The sequence below is a fragment of the Acomys russatus genome, chromosome 20, assembly GCF_903995435.1.
Source record: "Acomys russatus chromosome 20, mAcoRus1.1, whole genome shotgun sequence".
Lineage (NCBI taxonomy): Eukaryota > Metazoa > Chordata > Mammalia > Rodentia > Muridae > Acomys > Acomys russatus.
In genome coordinates, this window is record NC_067156.1 from 852,058 (window position 1) to 870,308 (window position 18,251).

At 42.1% G+C, this 18,251-nt stretch overlaps 1 protein-coding gene across 1 annotated transcript in view; it reads left to right on the plus strand.

The window, feature by feature from the left end:
• The window catches only part of LOC127204798 (GREB1-like protein), a 294,756-nt gene that overhangs the window by 176,763 nt on the left and 99,742 nt on the right, over nucleotides 1-18,251 (plus strand). The gene's annotated exons all lie outside the window — the stretch shown is intronic.

Genomic DNA, 18,251 nt, shown 5'->3' on the forward strand with positions numbered 1-18,251 from the left:
TCCCATGCTTTCCTGCCTCCCTGCCTCCCTGCCTCCCATGCTTCCCTACCTCCCTGCCTCCCTGCCTCCCTGCTTCCCTGCCTCTCTGCCTCCCTGCCTCCCTGCCTTCCTGCCTCACTTCCTCCCAGCCTCCCAGCCTCCCAGCCTCCCTGCCTCTCTGCTTCCCTGCCTCCCATGCTTTCCTGCCCCCCTGCTCCCTGCCTCCCATGCTTCCCTGCCTCCCTGCCTCCCTGCCTTCCTGCCTCACTTCCTCCCGCCTCCCAGCCCTCCCTGCCTCCCATGCTTTCCCGCCTCCTGCCTCCCATGCTTTCCTGCCTCCTGCCTCCCTGCCTCCCTGCCTCCTGCTTCCCTACCTCCCCTGCCTCCCTGCCTCCCATGCTTTCCTGCCTCCCTGCCTCCTCCCTGCCTGCCATGCTTCCCTGCCTCCCTGCCTCCCTGCCTTCCTGCCTCACTTCCTCCCAGCCTCCCAGCCTCCCTACCTCCCTGCCTCCCTGCCTCCCATGCTTTCCTGCCTCCCTGCCTCCCATGCTTTCCTGCCTCCCTGCCTCCCATGCTTCCCTGCCTCCCTGCCTCCCTGCCTTCCTGCCTCACTTCCTCCCAGCCTCCAGCCCCAGCCTCCCTGCCTCCCTGCTTCCCAGCCTCCCATGTCTCTGCTCAGCTTCACAGCTCAGCGTTATACTGCATCTTGCTATCCTGAAAAAGTTTGAAATACAGAGCCTGGTACATAAATTGCTTTTGTACCTGTGTTAATTAGACAAAAATTACAAGATTAGTGTTCATACTGTCTTCCGTGTGCAAAGCTACCTAAGAGAAAGTTAGGTTATGTACAAGGCACAGTGGGACTTAACAGCCTGGTTACAAGCCAGAGCAATACAGGGCTGCATGTGGTCACAGTTGCTTACTCCAGATAACAGTTGTTATTTGAAGAGCCCTGGGCAATGGAACCCAGGAAGCACACTGCTGGGATCCCGGTCTGAACAGCCAGGGACCACTGGCTCGGGTGGAAGCTGTGGCTTTAACTTCCTGTGGAACTGCGTACTGTTTCCCACGTGGCTCAACCCATTTATGTTCTCAGCAACAGTGCACAAGTGTCCCCTTTCCTTGTGTCCTCTCTAATGTTTGTCATTGTTTACCATCACCTTTTGGAAGACAGCATTTTAACAGGTGTGACATCACCTCCTTCTGCGCTTTTGATTTGCATTTCCCTGGAGGTTACTCATGCTGACAGTGCATGCACCCTTGACCCTGTATGTGTACATCTTCTAGTGACAATCATCTTTGGTTCTGTCACTATATATCTTCATATTCTTGATTAAATCTTCTCCTATTGTTTATGTTGCCTTTGTAGGAGATGAAGATTGAATTTGGGGATGGTTTATTTTGTTGGTTGAGCTTCTTATTCTTTTGGGGTTTTCTCCTTATTAAAGCATGACTTACAAATATTTTCTCCCCATTTTGTAAGCTGTCTTCGCTCTCTCTTTTCATTTGAGGTACAGAAGCTTTTTAATATGACATAATCCCATTTGCCAACTTTACTTTTATTGCCTATGCTTTTGGAATCATGTCTAAAACCTCATCATCAGATCCTTGTCATAAAGCTTTTGCCAACACTGTCTCCTAGTAAGTTTTGTTTGTTTGTTTGTTTGTTTGTTTGTTCGTTTTTCTAAGATGAGACCTTATTAAGCTCTCTAGCTGCCCTGGAACTTGCTCTGTAAACTAGACTGGTACCAAACTCACAGAGATCCACCTGCCTCTCCTGCCTGAGAGCAGAGGTAAAGGCATGAGACACCATGCTTAGCTAGAACGCAACTGTATAGGTTTCAGGTTTTATATTCAGAGTTCATAAAACCATTTTGAATTGTAAAGTGCGAGATAAGTTTTGTGATGTCATTGTATGTTGACCAAGTTCCCCAAGTTTATTGTATGTTCTTAACCTCTTTGTTGAGGACCAGGTGATAGTGTGAAATTATTTCTGAGTCCTCTATTCAGTTCCACTGGTTTACTCTTATGTCCGTGTGGGTGTTTTTATGCCAGGACTATGCTGTTTCCATCACCACAGTTTTAAAGTCGTTTGAAGCCTCATGGTCTGATTCCTTGGAGTTTTTTTGTTTTGTTTTGTTTTGTGCCTTTCTTCCTTCTTCCTCTCTATTTTTGGGGGGGGGGGCATTGGTGCTGGGGGAGGATTGTTTAAGAAATCTTACTATTTACTATCTATTGTGACTCCATATAAATTTTAGGATTTTTTCTATTTTGTGAAAAATTTAGAAAATTTAATCAGGCTGCATTAAATCTGTTGCTTTATTATAGTAATGTGGGTATTTTATTAATACTATTGTTCTAATCTTTGAAATAAACTATTTTCTAATTATTAACATCAATTTAATCCACCAATACGTAGTATTTTCAGTGGACTTCTTCTTTTTTACTTGTTGGTTTTTCTTTGAGGTCCAACAGTCTGTGCACTGAATAAATATTTAATGGAGATTGAATGTTTCCTGTCTGGTAGATCAATTACTTTTGTCATCTCTAAGGAAGGCATTTTTTTTTCTTTATGTCCTGCAGTAGGCTAAGAAATTTACTTCCCTCAATATTATTATTTAAACACATTTTTCAGTGATATAAAGTTTAATGGCTTTGAGGCTTTTAGTTACTTATTTATTCTTATTTAATATGTATGGTTGGAATATTTATGTCATCTCAAATATAATCTCGGAATCATCATTAGTCTGGCAACACACAATAAAATTGTTTCCTCAAAGAAGTGAGTTTTCTAGAATTTTTGGTAGTTAAGGCTTATAAAATGAAATATATTTGTTCATGGGATTAAAAATGTTTGCAGTAGAGTTTTATGAAAGAAATTAAAACTCTCAAGACATAAATTATTCTTTACTGTTAATTGACAAATATTTGTATTTCTTGAATTAGTCCCATCCTTATTTAATTATTGGTCATATTTTTTTAAAGCATTAGATTTAAGTTAAACACACTTTTCTCTTTGGAGTCTCTATGAAGTTAGCGTGAAAGAATTTGTAGGCTCTCTATACAGCACCGTCTTCTGGATGGGGTGGCGTGGTGGGCAAAATCACCAACATGCAGCAAATCTGACTGGCTGCACTGGAGGAAAAGAGGAGTCAAAAAAGACACAGGCCAGATATTGGTGACACACACCTGTAATCCCAGCAGAGGCAGGTGGGTCTCTCTGTGAGTTCAAGGCCAGCCTGGTCTACAGAATGAGTTCAGGACAGCCAAGGCTACACAAAGAAACCCTGTCTCCAAAAACAGAGAGAGAGGGGGCAGGAGAGAATAAATAACTGAATAGACACAGGAGGTCCTAGTTGGGACAAAGAAATAATGGGAGCTAGAGAAGAGAGTGAATATGATAGAATAATTCTATACATTCATGTAATTGTTGAAAATGAATGAATTTAAATAAGTAGAAAGTTTTCAATTTGTGAGACTACTATCACTATAAAAATATTCTGTGCATGTTGTCAGTATAGTATTTAAATGGGACCTATCAGTAGCAGTTAGAAAATTAAAGTCATTTAAATAAAGCAAAAAAATGAATGGACAGAAAAAGTGTATCAGTGCCTTCTGTTCTCGTTCTGAGAAGCGCAGTGACATAATTATGAAATGAGTTAGTCATACCCGGTGACACAGTGTCTTCTCTCTGTGAGGATAATCCCACTGTGGTTAACGCATGACAACCTGGTTTTCCTAACCATTATTGTTGTCCAGAGGTCATTTTGCTTGAGGAAGTCTGTACATTGACACGGTGGTGCTAGTGTCTGGTAAGAAGGGGGCAAAAGTCAATTGAGTCATAACGAGTCTTTCCCCTGTTTTTAGGTCTTTTTGACCCAGGAGTTTGTGACCTATGAAATCTTTACTCTTTGGACTTGTTAAACATGTTTTACAGTGTGCAAGTTTTAATTAAGTTGACCCCACACTGATGGAAGTTGGCGAATGTTACCCAAAAGGAAGAGATATATTGGGATAAGTTGGAAAGAGCTTTGGAAGTTCTGTGAACATTGATGCAAGCAAGAGGAAAGGCTGCATTTGGGAGGCTTCTTCACTTTCCCAGGCTAGAACAAGGAGAACCTGCCCTTTACCCCTAGTGTCTGCAGCGTTCTGATTACTCAGGGCCTTCTACTTCATAACTGCCAAGAAAATGTGCCAAATTCTGAGTTGCACACGCTCTCGCCTGTGGCTGGAAAAGCTTATGGGTTGTTTGTATGGTGTTACAGACCCAAGGCTGCAGGCAGAAGTGATGGTGGGGACTCGGGAGTGCTCTTGTCCTGGAAGGAACCTTCCAGAAGCCAAATGGAAGACAGATCACCACTGGCCACCGCTTACTGTTGAGATGGTTTGGCCCTGGCCTTTAGCTGGGGGACTCACAGGGTTTTGAAGTGCAAATAAGATGGTGAAGGGTAAACCCTCTTAGGATTTCATGTTGATGGATTTTTCCCCTGTGTGGGTTTCTAGCCCTGACTGTGATCTGGAAGCGACCCTCAAAGAAAGAAAAGTCTTACTTTGTTTTTGACCAGTCAGGCAATAAGAACTTTCCATAGGGGCATGCTTTCCACACATACATATGGAGCCCATTGTGTTTAGAAGATAATTTAATTGGGTCTTTTGGATGCCATTTGCAGGGGTGCTGTCACTTGAGGGTCACATCTCTCCTGCCACTAGAGCACAAGTTTTAGAGTACCCAAGGACATACTATTTTAGGAAAATTATGTTGATCCAGTTCATGGTAAACAAAGTCTTCAACGAGATGATTGTCATTCTGTAATTATTTAATCTTTTCCTATTGTGTTACCAAGTTGTACACATTCACTTCATTATTTTGTGTGTATTTTTGCCAGCCTTAAAAATAAAATAAGAAATTCTGAGGTTATAAAAAATTGTACTATGGTATTTATAAATATGCCAAAGCAAGGAGCTAAATAATATGCTTAAATAAGGGGTGTTGGTTTATAGAGCTAATTCTTTTAATTCTCCAAATAATTTAAACACAATAGATAAAACATCTCTTAAATTTCATGCTTATTTTTGGAATATAAAGGTGAGAGGAGTCATTACAAACTACAAACTCATCCCAGTTTTAGCGCAAATTAAAAGCTTTATATATAAACATTGCAAATAAAAATTTAAATATTTTACTAAACAAATATTATCATTTACTTTGCTAGCAGTTCATAGAAATACTGTTGATGAGCCCTTCCTTGGACATTCTGAGGTCTTTAGATGTACCATAGATATTTGTAGTTTGTTCTTTTTTTTAGAATAACAACATATTTCTACAACAGAGGCTTACCTCTTGGTATTTGTCATAAAAATGAGCTGTTAGTGTCCATAATCGGCATTGGTCACAGTGTTTTGATTGAACTTGCAGATTCTTCAGAACTTCCCCCTCCTGGCACTTGAATTTTAGAAGTGAACTTATTGCCCATTGTGTTTGAAATAAGGACAAACCCCGAACTCAAGATCAGCAGACTCTCCTGCGTGGTCAGCTCCCTGCATTGGTTTGCTGCCAGGAGGTGTTCACATGGCCTCTCCTTTGTTAGGGGAGAGCCTGTGGCCCTTCCCAGGGTGCTCTCCTGTCCACTGCCTTTTTAAACCCAAGTTGGAGGTTGTCTGATTAATGAATGGTGAGCTTTTCTATTCTGAGCTACACATATTGTTGACATTGTGTCACATGTTGCGTTTTAATTTCTGATGTGCTTAATGTGTTTTTAATTTGCAAAGCCTGAGTGTCCCTTTCATAGCAGTAGAATAGAGGCAGCGTTTCTGAGTCTAGATACTGCTTTACGCAAACAAGAAGGGTCAGACGGAATTGAAGCCTTGGGTTTCCTGCAACAAAAACGTCAATGAATTTCACTTTGAATATTGTTGAATAAAAGAAGACACTTGAGAAAGGCTTTTCTTCCCAAGAACACCTCTTGCCTCTTGGAGAGTGAATTGCCCCAATATAAAAGCACCGGGGAGGAAGAGTGAGTTACAGAGTGAAAAGGCGATCCACAAATGATCACTCTTTTTCGCCTTTGATTGTGTCAGATTTTGTTGTGTGTGTGGCAATTGTTTTCTTTTTCACTTAGAAGAGGTTTATGGTCCGATGTCTGTCAAGTCAGACCCTGTCCTAAGGTTGCGGTTGTATTCTCTCTGGAGTTCCTGGAGGTGATGTTATCTTTTGTTCACTCAGCAGTGTGGTTGCTCTGGAGAGCATCTGTCACTCTAGGCATTACAAGATGGATGGGTCTCCAGTGAACTGCTGGTGAAGCAAATGGTGAAAACAAGAGAAGAACAAGAGGTTTCAGGGTCTGCAGAGGACAGACAACAAGGAAACACTTAGAAATCAAGAGTAAGCTGAGCAATAGAGGGCGAGAGAAGCAAGGATGAATCACTGTCATTTATAAACATCTTGGAGCTCAAGAGTCTTTTTGGTGGCCTGTTGTTGTCTGAGGGAGTGATCTACATCAGGGTAACAATTTTGTGCTTCTGATTTCCAAAATGCGTGTGTGTGTGTGTGTGTGTGTGTGTGTGTGTGTGTGTGTGTGTGTGTGTGTGTAAAGAGTTGGGAAATAGTAATAGCAGTAGGAGTGGTTTATGAAGATTTTGCTTTAAAATATTGAAAGATTAGGCTAAAAATCAAAACTTTCAGCCATTTCAGTTTACTTTCTCTTTTTTCCTTTTCCCTCCTTTCTTTCAAGCAACTGATGAGCACATTGAAACACTTGAAATTTTTTGCCATGTAATGAATAGCCTCACTGTTTTCTAAATGCTTTTGGGGGGGCAGTCTGTGTTTTAATGGAGGCCGTGGGTGGGTTTTAAGTTATTTTAAATTGTCTCCAATTCGTTAATGGATTCTGTGATGGAAGAAATGTATAATTTTTATTGATCCATCAGTTGTTGGAGGTTTGTATTGTACTAGTTTTGTTGGTCACATCACAGTGTGTAAATCCTTAGGCACGCAAAAGTCCTCCAGTGGGACAAGAGAAGGAAGGAGGTTGGCTGGCATAGAAGAGGGGATAGAAAGGGCAACTGAAAAAAAAATGATTTTGTCAAACTTTTGGCATTTGTCTAGGAAAAAGCTCATCGGTTGAAAGGCAAAGTCATTGAGATGGTTGGAAGCTTTAAGCTGTACAAATGGTGGAATGTCTCCTTCTCCATGGGCGTAAATAATAGATGAGAGGAAGAATGACAACAAAGGATCAGGTCCTTTAAGAAAATGTGTGCAGCCTGAATAGGGGTCTGTGGCCCAGGGCCAAAGGTCTTAGCTTTGAGTGTAATTAGAAGAAAATACAAAAATGTCATTACTTGCAGGTGAAGTGTGCAGCGCGTGGCTAAAAATTAGCAATTTTAGACTCCAAAGCTATTGGAATTGGATTATTGACCTTTTTAAAAATCATTAAGGGACTTGCAGAGTTGGACAGTTCTCGTTGGCAGTAATGCGGTCTGACCTCATTGACCATATGGGGTAATCTCATGTTTGGATTAGGTAGGAAGGCTCCCGAATCTGAAAGATTCTATCTGTGTATGTATGAGTGGGAAATATGTGAGCTTGACAGTCCAGGGCCTGAGTTTTGTGGGAAGGCATTCTTCCAATATTATGAGGTTAAGATATTTATATCCTCAAATCTGAAATGTTTCTTTTCTCTCTTTCAAACATAAAAAGAAAGTACAAAAATATTTTCTTTAACATGACTTCAAGTAGTGTTATAAACATTTGTATTGCACTTAGTACATTCTTACAAAACTAAGAAGTGTTGGTTTTCTTTTTAGATGCAGTAAAAACTGCTTCTATTTTATGTGTAAAACTTACTGACAAGTTGCTTTAATTCATTTAAGGCTTTACAGCTTTATCTTTATTTCATGCAATAGCTTGCATTCACCATAATCTAATTATCGAAGAGTACTAAGCACACTATTCAGTCAACTGTAGGTAATTAAAATTAATAATACCTCCTAGAAATGCACTGCTCAGAAAGGCAAGAAATAGCCCTTTCTCTTCTTTCAATTTTTCTTCCCAGAAATAATTAAGAAATTTCAAAAAGTTGAAAAATATTATTTCAGTATTAGCTATTTTATCTTTTCTATGTTTTTGGATAAATTAACTTTAGGCAAATATCAAGGATTGTAAAATACCCAAGTGCCTCAAATAAGAATTTAAGTTATGTTAATTCCATTTCCAAGATAGAAGTATTCTGTGGACTTTTAGTGTTATGATAAGCTTGCACTGAGGGAAGGAGTGGAGTCGGTCTAAGAAAAACAAAATCCATTTTGCATATATATTCATGCGCGGTTGTTTGAGGAAGAGAGGCTGTCTTTATATTTTCCCATTGTAACAAGTACAGAGTCAGGTAAGACTTGGGTAACTTCTGTGATTTTTGTAGAATTTTAGATATACAGATTTGTTATGTTGTAGAATAAAAGGCACTTGGAAATAACTTGTGTTTTTATGCATTGTATGTTTTTATATTTTTATAGGTGCAAAGAAACCTTAAGAAAGTTCTGACCGAGAACAAGCTCCCTGGGATGTTGACTGCCTAACTTAACCATGAACATAACTCAAAAATGTTAATATATGAACCAAGGTATTGTAAGACTATGTTCCTCTTCTCAAATTTTTCATGATCAAATGTTGTAGGAAGTTGATTTACAGTTTAAATAAAGTAACCATATTTGATCTTCAAACGAATTAAGCAGGTGTTTACAAATAACCCTGCTCTGCCCCAACCCCTGCAAACCTATTCTCTGTCTTCTCTACTCCCCCAGTAAAACTTACTCAAGACTAAGTTTTCTCCCTACTAGCTCTGTATTTCCTGTATACATAATTGAAAAAAATGTGAATTCAAGAACTAAAGAGAATCTTCAGTGGGTAGAAGTACTTACTAATTGCTTTTCTACAGAACTGAAGTTTTCCCATCACCCACATCAGGCACTCCACCTGAAACTCCACGGACCCCTTACAGTCTCTGTGGCATCCGTACATGCAGGCTTGCACACACAGCCCGCTCCACGGACCCCTTACAGCCTCTGTGGCATCCGTACATGCAGGCTTGCACACACAGCTCGCTCCACAGACCCCTTACAGCCTCTGTGGCATCCGTACATGCAGGCTTGCACATACAGCCCGCTCCACGGACCCCTTACAGCCTCTGTGGCATCCGTACATGCAGGCTTGCACACACAGCCCGCTCCACAACCCCTTACAGTCTCTGTGGCATCCGTACATGCAGGCTTGCACACACAGCCCGCTCCACAACCCCTTACAGCCTCTGTGGCATCCGTACATGCAGGCTTGCACACACAGCCCGCTCCACAACCCCTTACAGCCTCTGTGGCATCCGTACATGCAGGCTTGCACACACAGCCCGCTCCACAACCCCTTAGAGCCTCTGTGGCATCCGTACATGCAGGCTTGCACACACAGCCAGCTCCACGGACCCCTTACAGCCTCTGTGGCATCCGTACATGCAGGCTTGCACACACAGCCACATGAATCTCTTAAACATTTTTTACATCTTGGTTTGGGTTTTTTTCCTTTTTTTTTTTTTTTTTTTTAATTTTATTATTCTTTGAGATTTTCATCCACGTATGCAGAGTGCCCTGATAATGTTCACTGCCCACTCATCCCTACAAATACACTTTTTGGTTCCTCTTTGTTGATTGTAATATTCTTTCAAAGTGTCTGATAAGAGCCTTCTAGACCCAAATTATATCATATATGTAAATTTTACTTTGTTTGCTAATGTCTGGGGCATGTGTTAAGAAGTTTTACAGAATGTTTTTGGCTTTGTTTTTAGAAAGCTTTTAATTCAGGGGGAAAGTTGATACTGGTTCACCCTCTTCCAATAGCAAGGGAAAAAAACTTGTTAGGAATTGAGAATTTAGGGTGACTGCTTTAGGTGACTCTTGGCTTCTAGAAGGAACATATCCCCAAAGTCTCTCTTCTCCTTTGGAAGCTGCAATGTGTTTAAATAGCCTGGTGTTTTCAAGGGAGGCCAAAGCTCTCGTCCTCTTTTATGACCCGTTGTATCCTTCTGAGGCCAGAGAGAACCAGAGGGGCATTGCCACTTCAGCCTGGGAGACACTGAAACCCAGTACTGCCTCAACATCTGGAAGATGGCCGGCGAGGGGAGGAGGCAGGAGAGAGAGAAACTGTTGCGTTTTGTTTCACCAGGTGCCAGGAGGGAGCAACATTAGCCTTTTTGATATGGGAGGCAAATTCTGTGGGCCCTGGTTAGGCTTCAACAATTGGAGAGGTCAAAGGACAGCTGAGCGGGGTCAGTGAGACACCATGGGGTGTATTTTGTTACTTAGTAAAAGGAGCAGCCTCCTAAAACCTTAAAGGACTCCCTTGAAAATCTGTGTTGTGAAAAGGTTTTATGAGTCTTGTGGCAGTAACTCCTGATTTATCTAAGGAGCGCTAGCTTTTGTCTAATGGAGGGATAATCCTCACCGAGTGCTGGCGAGCGCTATTAGACTCAGCACAGGTCTGAAAGAAAAGTTAGGATCTGAAGTGTACTTTGCTTTCCAGAACATTTATCATTTTAATGTTTCTGTCGCAACAAAGAATTTTACACTGTTCAAGTACTGCCTTTTCTTTTCTTGGAATAGAAGGTGATTAGGTGGTGTCAGGGCAGGGAGCTGCACCACACTTATTTCAGAATTGTTCTACATGCTCCAGACCTGTGTTACACACAAATACCCAAACTTGCTAACTCTAGAAGGTTAACTTTAAATGTATTTTAACATAATTTATAAAAGGCATACATGACACATGAAGCAGGTTTCTGGCTTCCAGTTTTTTTAATTTTTTGAATTATTATTATTTTCTGTGTGTGCATGTGGCTCTGGGGATTGAACTTGAGGCCTCATGTACACCAAGGCAAGAATTCAACAACTGAGCTGCAGCTCTGTCTTGGACACCTTCATTTTCACCATTAATAGTTGATAGAAGGGGACTGTAAGCTGATGAAGAACCACAAATCCTCCACTTCTTCCTTTAAAAAAAAATATTTCTTATATATATTGTAGCAGAAAGAAGAAAGTCAGTATCAGAGTCAAGAATAAAAATGTTCTATCTTGTAGCCCAGTGGTCCAGCCCTTGGCCAGCATATGTGAGGCTCTAGGTTCTATCCCCTACACTGACAAAGAATGGCAGTATACCATGGGGTATTCTCTTTGAAAGGAGGTGGAGAAACAGGGGTGAGGAATATGCCTGTTGGGAGAGGTCCGTTTGCCTCAGTAGTGACCCCAGAGAGCACTGAATGATTTGTGAACACCTTTAAAGATGTCAGCCTCCTAGCAGACAGGTGCTGGCACTGTCAGAGGGCTTCGGCAGTGTTTTTGATATTCTCCTTTGTATGTTATGCATACATACCGATATGAAAAGAACACATATATGTCGAAGAATAATGTCCAGGTTAGGCTTACTTAGACACTTTTACTAATTTGTAAATTAGTGTTGCAATTAATGTATTTATTAACTACAGGAATGTGACTTTTCTCAGTCCTTTTTTCAGTAATGACTCCTTTTCAGGGAGCACATACACGAGGGTCTATTTTCTCAAGGTTAAAGCGCCTTTCAACAACTAATTTAGAAACCTGAGTGTGGTCACTGATAATTGCCTAGAGAAAACGCACAGCTGTTTAAGTAGCATTGAAATTGCGGCAAACCTGACAAGTGCAATCAGCAGAGTTAATTAGATAAGGAAAGACTGATGGTGAAAGGGGGGGGCGCATGGGGTGGGGTGGGGGGGCACAGAAGGAGGGGCTCCATACACAGATGGGAGGCTCACTTGCTCTCTGTGAAACTGTGTTCCCCTTCTTTAGTGTCTTCCAAATTGCAGCAGAGTGTGTGGCTTCACAGTTGTACAGTGCAGGTGCATTTGTGAAATGCCCCAGACTCATGTCTGTTTGGAAAAAAAGCCAGCTGTTTGACAAAGATTCTAAGAAAAATGATCACATTTTCCTGATTCTGAAGCACAGTTTGATTTGCCGCCTTAGATGCACCCGTGTTTTACGGTTCTTACTTTGAGCCTGGATTGCTTTAGCCCCTCCCTCCAATGTGCGTGCCAGGAGCTTGTTTCTACATTGAATTATCCACCATCACCTCAAACCAGCAAACTGTGCAAGTCTTTAATGCATTATCTAATGGCTCAGGGCTTACAGCTCACTTTCTAAACAATCATTAAAAACCAGACAGGGGTAGTTAAATAACAGAAACTAAGAAAAAAAAAATCATCATTATCTTTGCAGCCATACTTTCAGAAATATCTGTTGCTATTTAGTAAGTTGTTTTACGAGCATCTTTTAAATAACATTTGTGTTTGGGAAATTAACTTTTGCCTCTGGAGCTTTACGCAGCTTCCAATCCTCACAGAGGTGTATTCTTTGCAGTCGCAAGGCTATGACATCCGCCCGTGACAGTCCTGATGGATGTGCTGAGCCACACTTTGGAAGCGTTTCTCATTATTTAATGATTCCTGCTCTGGATTATTGACGTTTCTCCCTATTGAAAAATTGGTCTCTGGTGACATGCGGAGGTCCCTCGCTGCCTCTGCTCTGCTGCTCTGGGCTTATGTAGGAATTGTACCAGCTCCAGAGTCCTGACAAGATGTTTTTCTCTTACAGAAGAATTCCTGGCACTTCAGGGGAGAAAGTGAAGGTTTCCTGTAGGAACACTGTATCCCTTTGTCACAGTGTGAAGTAAAGTCCTGTTTCCTCTCCCTGTGACAGTGTTCCTAACCCTTTGAAATCACTGCGCATATCACTGTGGCTATTTCTGTAATGACTGAGGACAATTGTGTGTCTACTGAAAGTGGTAGAATTAAGAATTTAAAATTGGCCCGGCATGGTGGCGCACACCTTTAATCCCAGCACTTGGGAGGCAGAGGCAGGCAGATCGCTGTGAGTTCGAGGCCAGCCTGGTCTACAAAGCGAATCCAGGGAAGCCAGGGCTAACACAGAGAGACATTGTCTCGAAAAACAAAAAAACAAAAACAAAAAACAAAAAAACAAAACAAAACAAATAAAAAGGATTTAAAATTAAGTTACTAAGGCTGCTTTTTTTTTTAAATTCCAGTACTTTTGGCTGCAGAACCTGTCAAATAGACATCCCCCATCCAAAGGTGCAGAGACTGAAGTGCTGCCTTTAATCTGACTGCCTTTTCAGATCTACAGCAAGGAGGATGTGTGAAGACGCAATAGCAGACGTTTATTTTGAATGCATGCTCAGCCTCATGTTTTATTAGGCTGTCTCTTTGCTTAGAAAGAGATTGTATTGTGTCAGGGCTTGTTCATCTGATATAAAATGTTTTAGTGAGTTGTATATAATGGGAAATAGTAGCTAATGGAGCTTTTTTGTTGATAGTTGCGTGTGACTGGAGCAGAGTCCTCCAACCTGCTGTGGCACCCAACACACTCAAAGGAAGGGCTTGATGTCTTTTCTTAGTAATCTTAATGTAGTCCATGCTGGGGCACGAAACAAAAGGCAGCCTTCAGCAGTAACTCTTCATGCACATGGTTCTACACAGGCACTTTCGTAGGACTTTGTAGATTCAAAACCTCATTTATTCCCAGAAAAACAGCCTCATCCCCATTTCACAAATGGGAGATGAAGTAGCCAATACCACCCAGGGGTCAACAGGGCAGGAATGGAGCTCAGGGCCTGTGTTCCACAGCAAAGTTCTCTATACTGATAGCTGGCTGCTGTGTCACTGCGCAAAGTGGGTGACAATGTCTATAGAGACAGGTAACCAAAACCTAGGAGGTAGCACAAAGCAGTGTCTTTTTCTGTACTGTGCCTCTACTACACAGTCAATAAGTTTTACCTTTAAAATAATCTCAAAATAGAGACAACAGAAACTCCACATGGTTTACCCTACTTCTCTCTCTCTTTCTCCCCCCCCCCCCATCTTACCATGTAGCTCAGGCTATCCTGGAATGTGCATTGCCCCTGCTAAGCCACTCCACACAGCTACTCTCATTTTTTTTTTTTTCCTATTTCAAACAACATTCCTGTTGGAACAGGAAAAAACATGGAGCTTTCCTTTTAGTTTAAATTTGAATCTTTATTTAAAACGGAAATGGCCTTGCCTTTTGTAGAAAGCAGGCTCTGACTCTGTTTGATCCTTTGTGGTTTTGTGGGACGCCTCCATCCAGCAGCTCCCTCTGAGACTTGGCTGGATTTGCCAGTGTCTTGCTGGGATGTGTGCTTCCTTTCCCTTGGCTCCTTGGGGAGGCCACAGTGTCTCACTACCTCACATCAGGACTTAATCCACAGGCTCAAGACATGGCAGCTGATCCTTTCCATTCTAAAGCTCCCCTCAACCTTCTATCTAATGGTCTCACCTAATACCATCACCGACACAAGTACCTCATGAGCAGTTGCAAAGCAGTTATTTTATACTTCTAGTGTTCTTTACACATTTAATATCTGGAAAGCTTCTTGAACAGCAGAATTGTTGGTGAGCTCTCATGTTGTAAATATGCTTTGATCCATGTGTGTCCTAGGTTTCATTTCTCTCATCTCTGGCCCATGGGGGCCATTTCTAGGGACTCCTTTATCTTTTGACGCAGCCTGTTAGCAGTCAGATGCTGTCTTCCCTCTTGCTTGCAGGAGAGAAGTTGAGAGGCCTGGAAGCAGCAGCTGGAACCTACTTCCCAGCTTCCCCTTTCTTCACCCCCTCTAAGCCCACCACACATAGGAACTGCCTACTCGCCCTGCCCTTTCCTCAGCTTTCCTTCCTCTGCAACAGGAAAAGCCAGGGCAGGAAGTGCCTGACCATGGGGGTGTGGCACATTGTAGTGGCTTCCATCAGCGCTTTGAACGGTTATTAGTGATACAGAAAGGACCACACTGTGTACCATCCCTGTCTTAGACAGTTCCTCAGTATCACAAAAGTAGCTCTTGGTACCTGAGAGGTCCGAAATATGGGAGTATGCTCTCTTGTTACATTTGACGTAATGACTGATTTTGAAGAGTGTTTCTCTGTTTTCTAACTGAAGTCCTTTACTTCCTACTAACATTCTGTCAGGTGTGCTCCCTCATCCTGGGTATTGGGCTTGCACATCACAGTGACAAATGCCAACAACGTCAGCACCTAACTCAGTGTGATGTAGGGTATTTAGATCCTGTTACACCGAGAGGGCATCCTCTCAGTAGCATCAGGCTTTCGAGGGTTAAACGACATCTTCGTCTGTGCTAAAGAAGTCCAGGGTCATTTCTACTGCGCTTTATGTTTCTTTAAAATGCTGCTTCCTTTTACAGCAAGTCTGAACAGGGACTGATGCCTTGTGCCTGTGCCCACTTAGGAACATGATGATAAAGCTGCAATGCCCATTTTTATGTTGATTTAATGTCTCTAGTCATAACATTATTTGTTTGCCCTATGTATATGAATCTGGCACTTACTTCTTAAATGATTAGGGGACACAATTAGGATTTGGGCTGGAGAGATGGTTCAGTAGATACAAGCACCCACGTGGCAGCTCACTACCATCCAGTTCCAGGGATCCAGTGGCCTCTTTAGACCGTGGCTAGCACCAAGCAGGCACGTGGTGCACACACACTCATGCAAGCAAAACACTCACAGTTAAAAGAAAATGAAATATTATGTTATTATTTTTTGTTGTTGTTTGGTTGGTTGAGAATGGCTCCTGGAGAATGTAGTTTCCAAGATCTGCACACAGGGACAGGTAACATGTGCGGCTGCGGTAGATGAGAGTCTCCGGCACTTTGCTCTGGAGAACGGCTAATGTGCCACTGCGGAGCTGTTCCACTGACCATGGTAAGACATGGTTGACTTGATGCTAAGTCCTGGCAGTTTTCTCTCGTTAGGAAAGGAGAAATGTAAAAGAGTTGCTGCCTTTTGACTGAAATAGACTAGTGAGGTAGCACATTTCTCTCCTAACACCCATCCTGTTTTGATCAAGTGTTGCTATTTTTAAAAATTTGCTTTGAGCTTTAGAACATTTCATCTTTAAGGTACTTGTGTGATGTCATACAGATTTAGCCAAAAACTCAAGTGACTCGTGAGCATCTCATCTGATAGACTGTGGTTATCTTCCACTTACCTTTTCAATTGGATAGCATGTATGCACCCAACTTTTGATCAAATGTATATTTTAGGTATATCTATTCATAAAAAAATGAACCTGGTTAAAAGTTAAGTATTGCACTAACCAAGGACAATACAAGTAGTAAAACCTCGAACCCCTACTCTGATCTACCCAATGGGCAGGACATTCTCCATAGTTATGTGGAGAGCAGAGGCTAACTCTGACATGAGCTCTGGTGCCCCATATGTGACGACCTCCCCTTAGTGGGGAGCCCTGGTGGCACTCAAAGAAAGAATAGGCAGACTACCAGGATGAGACATGTTAACCTGTGACCATAAAGTGGGGGAGGAGATCCCCCTCAGACATAGACCTAACGGAGGGTAAAAGGATGGGGGTGGGAGGGTAGGAGGAACGGACGGATACGAATGACAGGAAACAATTGAGTTGTAATCTGAATAAACTAATTTTAAAAAATAAATAAAAGTTAATAAGATGCTTCTTAAAATAATAAAAGCACACTTTTAAATCCATAGTAATTGGTTTTTACTAACTACTATACGAGCCGTTGCTGGGGCTAGAGAGATAGCGCAGCAGTTAGGAGCACTGGCTGCTCTTTCAAAGGGCCTGGGTTCAATTCCCAGCACCCACATGGTGGCTCACAACCATCTGCAACTTTAGCTCTAGAAGTGACATCCTGGAGCACCAGGCACATGTGTGTTAACAAGCACACATGTATACTACCACCATGTACTTTCTTCGCTGTACATCAGCAATTCAGGGCCAGCACAGTCTGCTGTGGCACTGCAGGTTAGGGTAACCTAGAGAAGCGAGGCTTGTGCTGTGCATCACTCCTCTGGACTCTTGGCACCCTGGCTCACAGCTCCCTTTCCTGATGGCCTCTAATGTACGTCTCAGTTCATCCTTCAGTACCTCCCTCAAAGAGCTTTCTGAGTAAAATCTTTCTCTACCCTTAATGGAGGACATGGAACTAAAACTGTTTCAAAATTGTCTGTCTTGAGATGAGATAAGCTGGAGGTGGTGGTGCACACTTTTAATCCCAGCACTTGGTAGACAGAGGCAGGAGGATCTCTCGTAGTTTAAAGCCAGTCTGGTCTACACAGTGAGTTCCAGGAGCTAGAGCTACGTAATAGAGAGACCCTGGATGGGGAGGGCCAGAAAGGTTTCAAATTCCCTAGAGTAGATTTACAGCCACTGTGAATCTCCCAACATGTACGCTGAGGCCTAGCTTAGGTCCTCTTAACTGAGCATCTCTCTGGCTTGCTTTGTTTTGCCTTTTAGTTTGTGAAGTGCAAAGAGGTCATAGCTCCTTCAACATCCTGAAGAGTGGATGATTTAATATAGCACTCAGTCTATATTAATATTTCTAGCTCAATATTTCTCACTTTTAATCTCAGCACCTCTTATATTCCTAAGAACTACTGAGGACCTCACTGAGTTTCTGTCTACATGCATTAGAAATTAAAACCAACCAACTGTGTAAATATTTATTTTCAAAATTGATAATAAACAGATTGCTACATTAACATAAATATCATGTATGAAAAAGAATAAATGTCTTCTTTTTATTAATTTTTAAGTTAGCATACAAAGTAGTGGGTTTCATTATGGCTTGGCTTTTCTCTGTGTGCGTATGGGTGTGTGTATGTGGGTGGGGGTGTGGGTGTGGGTGTGGGTGGGTGAGTGTGCATGTGATCACCACCATCATGTGCAGCCATGTGTATGCCACAGCGTACAATGTGGAGGTCTGAGGACAACTTGCAGGAGTTGCTTGGTTCTTTCCTTCCACCACGTGGATTCCAGGGGTTGAACTGGAGTCATGAGGCTTGGCAGCAAGCAGCTTTACCCACTGAGCCATCTTGCCAGCTAGATTTAATATACTGCATACAGTTCACATAGCTATATGAATGTAGTTTATATTTGACAGACGTTTACTTAATGTTTTTATTATTATTATCTTTACTTATGTGTAAGAGTATTTTACCTGCATAGGTGTGCATTGCAGTATTTTACCTGCATGGGTGTGCACTGCAGTATTTTACCTGCATGAGTGTGCATTGCAGTGTCCATGGAGATCAGAAGAGGGCATCAGGTCCCTTGGACCTGTTGTTACAGATGGTTGTGAGCCACCATGTGGGTGCTGTGAAACAAACCCAGGCCCTCTG